The following is a 9,203-nucleotide window of genomic DNA, read 5'->3' as shown; positions in this document are numbered from 1 at the left end:
CAGAAGCTATGATTGGTAACAGTAACTTGGCGTCCAATATCTCTGAACAATTATGGCAATCAGAGAAGAGCACCCGACCCTAGAAAACCTTATCATACACTTTGGAGCCATGGATGACATAGCTAAGAAAAAATCCGAAGTATTGAAGGAGGATTTCATGCGTCTGCTGAATAAACTTGGAGGTCTCAATATCCAGGTGTTTCTCAGCAGACCCTTTGCACCGATTTTCTGTAGAGATTAGATTTTTTTAGACTTCTGATGATTAATATATGGTTAAAAAAAGCATGTGTTACAACATCTGTAAACTTCATTGAAAACTTTTATATTTTTGGGGAAAAAGACACCTTTTCAAGCAAGATGGCTTGTTGAACAAGCCTGGAGCCAGACGTTTCACATTTAATCTCTTCTATTCAGTAAATAATCCGCCAGCAGCCTTGACCTTCAGGAGAGAACATGGAGTATGAACAACATTGACTCAGCACACAGGATAAGACGGTAAATGAGGTTTATTTCTACTGTAGACTTTGTTTAAGGAATCTTGAGTTGGAGTTGTCCAGAAGCCAGAGGAGGAGGAGATATAAACCCAGGAATCCAAGGAGAGAGAGAGAGTACTGGTGATGAGAATATTTACAGTGCAGTCCTTAGGAGGGAGTATTACCAGATGTTGGCAGGCAGATAGGCAGGTCGACAGGCAGACAGGCAGGCAGACGGATAGGCAGACAGACAGGAGTCCACATAACTGAGGTTATGTTCCAGCAAAGGTCTGTATCAGCAGCTACCTTAAGAAGCCCATGAGCTCATTAGGAGAATGTGTTGCAGCTGCAGACAATGAGCTGCCAGAACCAAACAGAAGGGGAGGAGCAGAGATCCTACAGTACCCTCCCCTCAACGATTGCCTCCAGGCAATCCAGAACGCTTTTCAGGATGGCGTTTGTAAAAGGACGTGATGAGAGCAGGGTCCAGGATGTGAGAACCGGGAACCCAGGTTCTCTCTTCAGGTCCATATCCTGACCTATCCACAAGATATTGAAAACCACGCCCCCTACGCCGAACATCCAGGATACGATTGACCGTATACGCAGGGTGGTCATCAATGAGTCGAGCAGGAGGAGGGGGCTTGGTGGGAGGACTCAGGGGGCTTTCCGAGACTGGCTTGATCTGGGAAACATGGAAAGTAGGGTGAATGTGCATGGAAGATGGTAGTTTGAGTCTCAACGCAGATGGGTTGATGATCCTCTCGATGAGAAAAGGGCCAATGAAACGGGGGGCCAACTTTCTAGAAGTATCTTTTAATTTAATATTCCTGGTGGAAAGCCAGACTCTCTGATTGATGCGGTAGACAGGTGCAGCAGAACAGTGACGGTTAGCGAACTTCTTATTTTGTTCCAGGGTGCGTAGGAGGGTCCTCCTGGTCTGTTGCCAGATCCTACGACACCTGGAAACATAATGCTGAACAGAGGGGACCAGGATGTCAGATTCAACACTGGGAAACAGCGGGGGTAGATAGCCCAGTGAAGCATCAAAGGGGGACAAACCAGTAGCCGAGGAAGTATGTGTGTTGTGAGCATATTCGATCCATGTGAGATGTTTGCACCAAGAAGAGGGATTGTCATTTATTACGCACCTCAAGGCGACTTCAAGTTCCTGGTTGCATCTTTCTGTCTGTCCATTAGATTGGGGGTGGTATCCAGACGAAAGACTTACGGAGGCACCAAGAGCTTTGCAAAACTCCTTCCAAACTTGCGAGATGAACTGCGGGCCTCGGTCGGAAACAATGTCCAAAGGTATGCCATGGATGCGGAAAACGTGGAGAACCAGGAGTTGGGCAGTCTCCAATGCAGACGGAAGCTTGGGTAAAGGAACAAAATGGGCTGTTTTAGAGAATCTGTCAACAACAGTAAAGATGACTGTGTTACCGTCAGATGGCGGGAGACCAGTGATGAAATCAACGGAAATGTGGGACCAGGGGCGGCTAAGGGTGATTAGTGTTCTTGTTTCGAGCACATGTGGGACAAGCTGCAACAAAATCTTTAATGTTGAGGTTCATAGTCGGCCACCAGAAATACCTTTTGGTAAATGTGATCATACGAGTCACCCCAGGATGACAAGTCAATTTATTGTTGTGCACCCAATCCAGAACTTTATTGACGACAGAGTTGGGAACGAACAGCTTGCCCACTGGGCCAGTACCTGGGTCAGGTTCGGACCTCTGTGCCTCCCTGATGTCCTTTTCAATAGCCCAGGTGAGGGCGCCCACAATTCAAGAATCCAGTAGGATGGAAGCTTCAGTCTTGAGTTGGTCAGAATGCGAGAACTGGAGAGTGAGAGCGTCAGGCTTAATGTTCTTGGAACCGGGTCTGTAGGAGATAGAAAAATGAAAACGAGCAAAAAAACAGAGACCAACGGGCTTGTCTGGGGTTAAGTCTCTTGGCATTTTGAATGTAGGAAAGGTTCTTATGATCAGTCCAAATGAGAAAAGGGACTTCAGTACCCTCTAACCAATGCCGCCATTCCTCAAGCGCCAACTTGATGGCTAAAAGTTCACGGTTGCCCACATCATAATTTTGCTCTGCTGGAGACAAGTGACGAGAAAAATAGGCACATGGATGTACCTTATCATCCAGAGGAGACCGTTGAGATAGAATAGCCCCTACTCCAATGTCAGAAGCATCAACCTCTACAATAAATTGTGCACATGGATCAGGATGGGTCAATATGGGTGCTGAAGAAAATAGAGTCTTTAATTCCCCAAATGCCCTTTCTGCCTCAGGAGTCCAATGGAACGTTTTCAGAGAAGAGGTGAGTTGAGTGAGAGGTGCAGTGACCTGACTGTAGTTCCTTATAAACCTCCTATAAAAATTTGCAAATCCCAAGAACCTTTGAAGTTGCCTGCGATCAGTTGGAGTAGGCCACTCTGCCACTGCCTTGGTTTTCTCGGGATCAGTTCTGTACCTGCCTGCCTCAAAAATAAAACCCAAAAAAGACACAGATGTGACACTGAATTTGCACTTTTTGGCTTTAACAAAGAGTTGATTCTCAAAAAGCCTCTGGAGAACTGTTCTGACATGCTGGCGATGTTGTTCTATGTCCTGGGAAAAAATCCAAATGTCATCCAGATAAACGAAAACAAAGAAGTTGAGAAAGTCACGAAGAACATCATTAATAAGAGCCTGGAAAACAGCGGGTGCATTAGTCAACCCGAAAGGCATAACCAAATACTCAAAATGTCCTAGGGGGGTTTTGAAAGCTGTTTTCCACTCATCACCCTCTCGGATCCGGACCAAATGGTAAGCATTGCGCAGGTCGAGTTTAGTGAAGATCTTGGCAGAATGTAATTGTTCATGTATGGAATCAATAAGTGGTAGTGGGTATTTATTTTTAATAGTGATTTGATTCAATCCTCTATAATCAATACAGGGTCTTAATGTGCCGTCCTTCTTACCCACGAAGAAGAATCCGGCGCCAACAGGGGAGGTAGACAGACAAATGATCCCAAATGCTAAAGAATCCTCAATGTACTCTTTCATGACCTTTCTCTCGGGTCCGGAGAGATTGAAGAGTCTGATGGATGGTAGCGGAGCGCCTGGGAGGAGATCAATAGGGCAGTCATAGGGGTGATGCAGAGGTAAAGAAAGAGCCCCTTGTTTGCTAAACACAGGTGCGAGATTGTGGTATTCAGGTGGAACTTTGGACAGATCAACAGGTTCAGAAGGTTTGAGTTGTATGATAGAGTGAGAGACAGCAGTTCTTAAACAGTTCTGGACACAGAGATTACTCCATCTCTCTACTCTGCCCTCCACCCAATTAATAGCAGGATTATGTTTCTGCAACCAGGGAAACCCCAAAACTAATTGTCGAGAGATGGAAAAGACAACAAAGAACTCTCCCCATTCATGATGGTTACCAGAGGTGATTATGTGAAGCTGAGGCACTTTAAATCTCACTTGAGACATGGTTTGACCAGTGATGCCAGTGACAGAAAGGGAATGGTTGAGAGGCTGAGAGGGTATTTGAAGTTTATCAACCAGATCCAAGGAAATAAGATTCTGTTCAGCACCAGAATCAATAAAAGCGTCAACAGGAAACTTCTCTTGGCCAACAATAATACTGACCGGAAAACACAGACGAGAGACAGGGGAAGATAACCTGTCCCCTGACCTATTGACGAGCCCTCTCTTTTCCCTTCTTGGGGCATCTTGTGATAAAATGTCCTCCTTGTCCACAATATAGGCAAAGACCACCCTCAAAGCGACGTTGTCGTTCCTCTGGGGAGAGTCGAGTGTGACCAATCTGCATCGGCTCCGGTTCCGCAGATCCCTCTGAAGAGGAAGTGGGTGCGTCGAGGAAAGTGGTTCGAGGCGCCAGAGAGTGCTGCCACTGTGAATTGTGGTTCCTTTCTGTTTGTCTCTTTCTTAGACGGTTGTCAATGCGGATCGATAGGTTGATTAATTCATCCAGTCTTTCGGGTTCATCTCTTAAAACCAACTGTTCCTTTACTTGATCTATAAGGGAATTAACAAAAAGACCCTTGAGTGCCGCTTCATCCCAACCCACCTCCTGCGCTGCCACCCGGAAGTCGATGGCAAACTCAGCCAACGCTCTCCTTCCCTGTTTGAGGGTGAGTATCTTCTTAGCCGCTGCCTCCTGCTGGAGTGGTTGATCGAAGACTCCCTTGAAGTGACAGAAAAAAATGGCATAACTAAGAGACTTAACAGGGTTAGATGCCAAATAGGCGTGCGCCCAGCGCAGAGCAGATCCCTTTAGCGAGGTAACAATATAAGTAATCTTGGAGGCAGCAGTAGGGAAAGAAAAGGGAGGGGAACGACTAAATGCTAATCACACTGGAGAGAAAACCACCAAAGTTATTAGGATTACCATCAAACAGTTCAGACGGACGGAAGTCAGGCTCTCGGATCCCAGAAGATAGAATTGTGGGTGGCTGAGGATTCTCTAAACGAACTGGAGGATTGGAAGAGGCAGGTGAGAATTTGGTTATGATTTCGCTTAAAGCATGAACCATACCACCAAGTTCTGTGAAATGAGAATCCGTAGTCCTTTGTTGTTGCAGTAGCTGTTGAAGCATGGTTTCAGTAGATTGTAGGCGTTCCTTTAAGGAAGTCTGTTCATCATCTGAATTGTTCTTCGACATGTTAGATGGCTGGAACATACTATCATGAATTGCTTAGATAGTCGAAGTAGAACAAAACCAGAGGATGAAACAGACTCAGCACACAGGATAAGACGGTAAATGAGGTTTATTTCTACTGTAGACTTTGTTTAAGGAATCTTGAGTTGGAGTTGTCCAGAAGCCAGAGGAGGAGGAGGTAAACCCAGGAATCCAAGGAGAGAGAGAGAGAGAGTACTGGTGATGAGAATATTTACAGTGCAGTCCGTAGGAGGGAGTATTACCAGATGTTGGCAGGCAGGTAGGCAGATGGGCAGGTCGACAGGCAGACAGGCAGGCAGGCAGGCAGGCAGGCAGACGGATAGGCAGACAGACAGGAGTCCACATAACTGAGGTTATGTTCCAGCAAAGGTCTGTATCAGCAGCTACCTTAAGAAGCCCATGAGCTCATTAGGAGAATGCGTTGCAGCTGCAGACAATGAGCTGCCAGAACCAACCAGAAGGGGAGGAGCAGAGATCCTACAAAAAGCCTTCAGCTGATTCAAAATGTTGCTGCAAGAGTTCTGATGAAAATTAAAAAGAGAGATCATATTTCTCCTATTTTAGCTTCCCTTCATTGGCTCCCTGTTAAATCCAGAATAGAATTTAAAATTCTCCTCCTCACATATAAAGCCCTTAATGATCTAGCTCCATCATACATCAGAGATCTGATTGTTCCATATGTTCCTAACAGGGCACTTCGTTCTCAGACTGCAGGTTTACTGGTGGTTCCTTGAGTCTCTAGAAGTAGAATGGGAGGCAGATCCTTTAGTTATCAGGCTCCTCTCCTGTGGAACCAGCTCCCAGTTTTGGTCCGTGAGGCAGACACCCTGTCTACTTTTAAGGCTAGGCTTAAAACTTTCCTTTTTGATAAAGCTTATAGTTAGAATGGCTTAGGCTATCTTCCTCATTTTTTACCTCCGTTCTCTCTGTTCTCTCTAACCCCCAGTCGGTGGCGGCAGATGGCCGCTCACACTGAGCCTGGTTCTGCTGGAGGTTTCTTCCTGTTAAAAGGGAGTTTTTCCTCTCCACTATCACTACATGCATGCTCAGTATGAGGGATTGTTGCAAAGTCAACGCCAGTGACTGTCCACTGTCTCTACATGCTCATCCAGGAGGAGTGAATGCTGCAAGTCACTGACTGGATGCAATCTGCTGGGTTTCCTTAGATAGAAAAACATTTTTATCCAATTTGAATAAATAACTAACTCTGAATGCACTGTTCAATGGTTAGGATTAATTGGAATGCATGCACCTGACTTTTGTGAAGTGCCTTGAGACAACATGTGTTGTGAATTGGCGCTATATAAATAAACTGAAACTGAATTGAATCGTCATCTAGACCTCTCTGTTCCTCTCCCTCATCTGCACCTCTGTTCCACAATCCCCTCTGGGGTGATTGACTTGCCATATCTGTCTGCACTAATTTGCCCAAAATGAGACAGTGAATAGGTGGTCAGCAGAAATTAAAACCATACTGGGCATCTAGGTTATTGTGGCTTCACTAGTTTAATTATTCCTACCTGATGTCATCACTGGTCTCCTCCATAGGAGATGCCATCACTGACCTCATGTCTGTTTTCTTCACCCCTTGCCTGTGTTCTTCTCCGCTAAGTCACATTGTCAAAGAAGCATTATTTAATTGCTTAAAAGAAATTACACATCTTGCTAATGCCCATTTTTAATATAAATAATATTTTAAAATTAATTTGGTATTAAGTGGGTTTTCCTACACTGCCACCTAATACTAGACCAACCTGTCACCTTCCCCTGCCTGTCCTGATTCTTTATGTCTGTGCTCTCTAAACCCTCACAACTGAATGACATTAACTTTATGTTAAGGTTTCAAAAATACTGCAATCAAACCACATATAAAAGCATGACATTTTAATTTTAAATGATATCCTTGTTGAATATCAGTCATTTGATGCTGCATCTGGTCAGACTTATCAGATACATCACAACAGCACTGTAGTGTTATATGCAAGTGAAGACATGTGAACTGCCAAGTTCTATAATTTATCTGTTTTATTCTTCACCATCTAGTAAAACACATGATTACTCTCTGAACAATAAAATAATCACAAACAAGTTCCTTTATCTTTTTTCATCTCCATTACATCTTTCTCCTTCTCCCTCTTCCGTTTCTTGTTTGGTGCCGCCGAAAGCTTTCTTTTCCCCCTCTTCATCTTTAGCTCCCTGTCATTAAATGGTGACACATGGTTCCCGACTCTCGAGGAATAGCACACTGGAGCGCCTATAATGTGTGTGTAGGTTGGAGGGAGGGGTGACTGCAGGGGAAAGAGCGGAGCTTTGCATATTCAGTGACGAACCTCTGTTATTAATCATATCATTTGCACATGCGCAAGCAGCTATTAACTACAGAAAATGCCAATCATTTGCTGCATCGCTTTGGCGCCCCTATGCGCCGCATGTAGTTCATACCCACTTTTTGCACCACTGCACCTCCTCATAACTCTGAGGAAACTACATCTCATCTTCTACAGGTCCTTCTCAAAATATTAGCATATTGTGATAAAGTTCATTATTTTCCATAATGTAATGATGAAAATTTAACATTCATATATTTTAGATTCATTGCACACTAACTGAAATATTTCAGGTCTTTTATTGTCTTAATACGGATGATTTTGGCATACAGCTCGTGAAAACCCAAAATTCCTATCTCACAAAATTGCATATCATTAAAAGGGTCTCTAAACGAGCTATGAACCTAATCATCTGAATCAACGAGTTAACTCTAAACACCTGCAAAAGATTCCTGAGGCCTTTAAAACTCCCAGCCTGGTTCATCACTCAAAACCCCAATCATGGGTAAGACTGCCGACCTGACTGCTGTCCAGAAGGCCACTGTTGACACCCTCAAGCAGAGGGTAAGACACAGAAAGAAATTTCTGAACGAATAGGCTGTTCCCAGAGTGCTGTATCAAGGCACCTCAGTGGGAAGTCTGTGGGAAGGAAAACGTGTGGCAGAAAACGCTGCACAACGAGAAGATGTGACCGGACCCTGAGGAAGATTGTGGAGAAGGGCCGATTCCAGACCTTTGTCTGGAGTAGAAACATCCAGAGCCGTGCACAGGCGTGTGCAGGAAAATGGGCTACAGGTGCCGCATTCCCCAGGTCAAGCCACTTTTGAACCAGAAACAGCGGCAGAAGCACCTGACCTGGGCTACAGAGAAGCAGCACTGGACTGTTGCTCAGTGGTCCAAAGTACTTTTTTCGGATGAAAGCAAATTCTGCATGTCATTCGGAAATCAAGGTGCCAGAGTCTGGAGGAAGACTGGGGAGAAGGAAATGCCAAAATGCCAGAAGTCCAGTGTCAAGTACCCACAGTCAGTGATGGTCTGGGGTGCCGTGTCAGCTGCTGGTGTTGGTCCACTGTGTTTTATCAAGGGTAGGGTCAATGCAGCTAGCTATCAGGAGATTTTGGAGCACTTCATGCTTCCATCTGCTGAAAAGCTTTATGGAGATGAAGATTTCATTTTTCAGCACGACCTGGCACTCTGCTCACAGTGCCAAAACCACTGGTAAATGGTTTACTGACCATGGTATCACTGTGCTCAATTGGCCTGCCAACTCTCCTGACCTGAACCCCATAGAGAATCTGTGGGATATTGTGAAGAGAACGTTGAGAGACTCAAGCTCCAACACTCTGGATGAGCTAAAGGCCGCTATCGAAGCATCCTGGGCCTCCATAAGAACTCAGCAGTGCCACAGGCTGATTGCCTCCATGCCACGCCGCACTGAAGCAGTCATTTCTGCAAAAGGATTCCCGACCAAGTATTGAGTGCATAACTGTACATGATTATTTGAAGGTTGACGTTTTTTGTATTAAAAACACTTTTCTTTTATTGGTCGGATGAAATATGCTAATTTTGTGAGATAGGAATTTTGGGTTTTCATGCGCTGTATGCCAAAATCATCCGTATTAAGACAATAAAAGACCTGAAATATTTCACTTAGTGTGCAATGAATCTAAAATATATTAATGTTAAATTTTCATCATGACATTATGGAA

This window comes from Girardinichthys multiradiatus, chromosome 9 (genome assembly GCF_021462225.1).
Source record: "Girardinichthys multiradiatus isolate DD_20200921_A chromosome 9, DD_fGirMul_XY1, whole genome shotgun sequence".
In the NCBI taxonomy this organism is placed as follows: Eukaryota; Metazoa; Chordata; class Actinopteri; order Cyprinodontiformes; family Goodeidae; genus Girardinichthys; species Girardinichthys multiradiatus.
Note: the sequence above shows the minus strand (reverse complement) of the source record.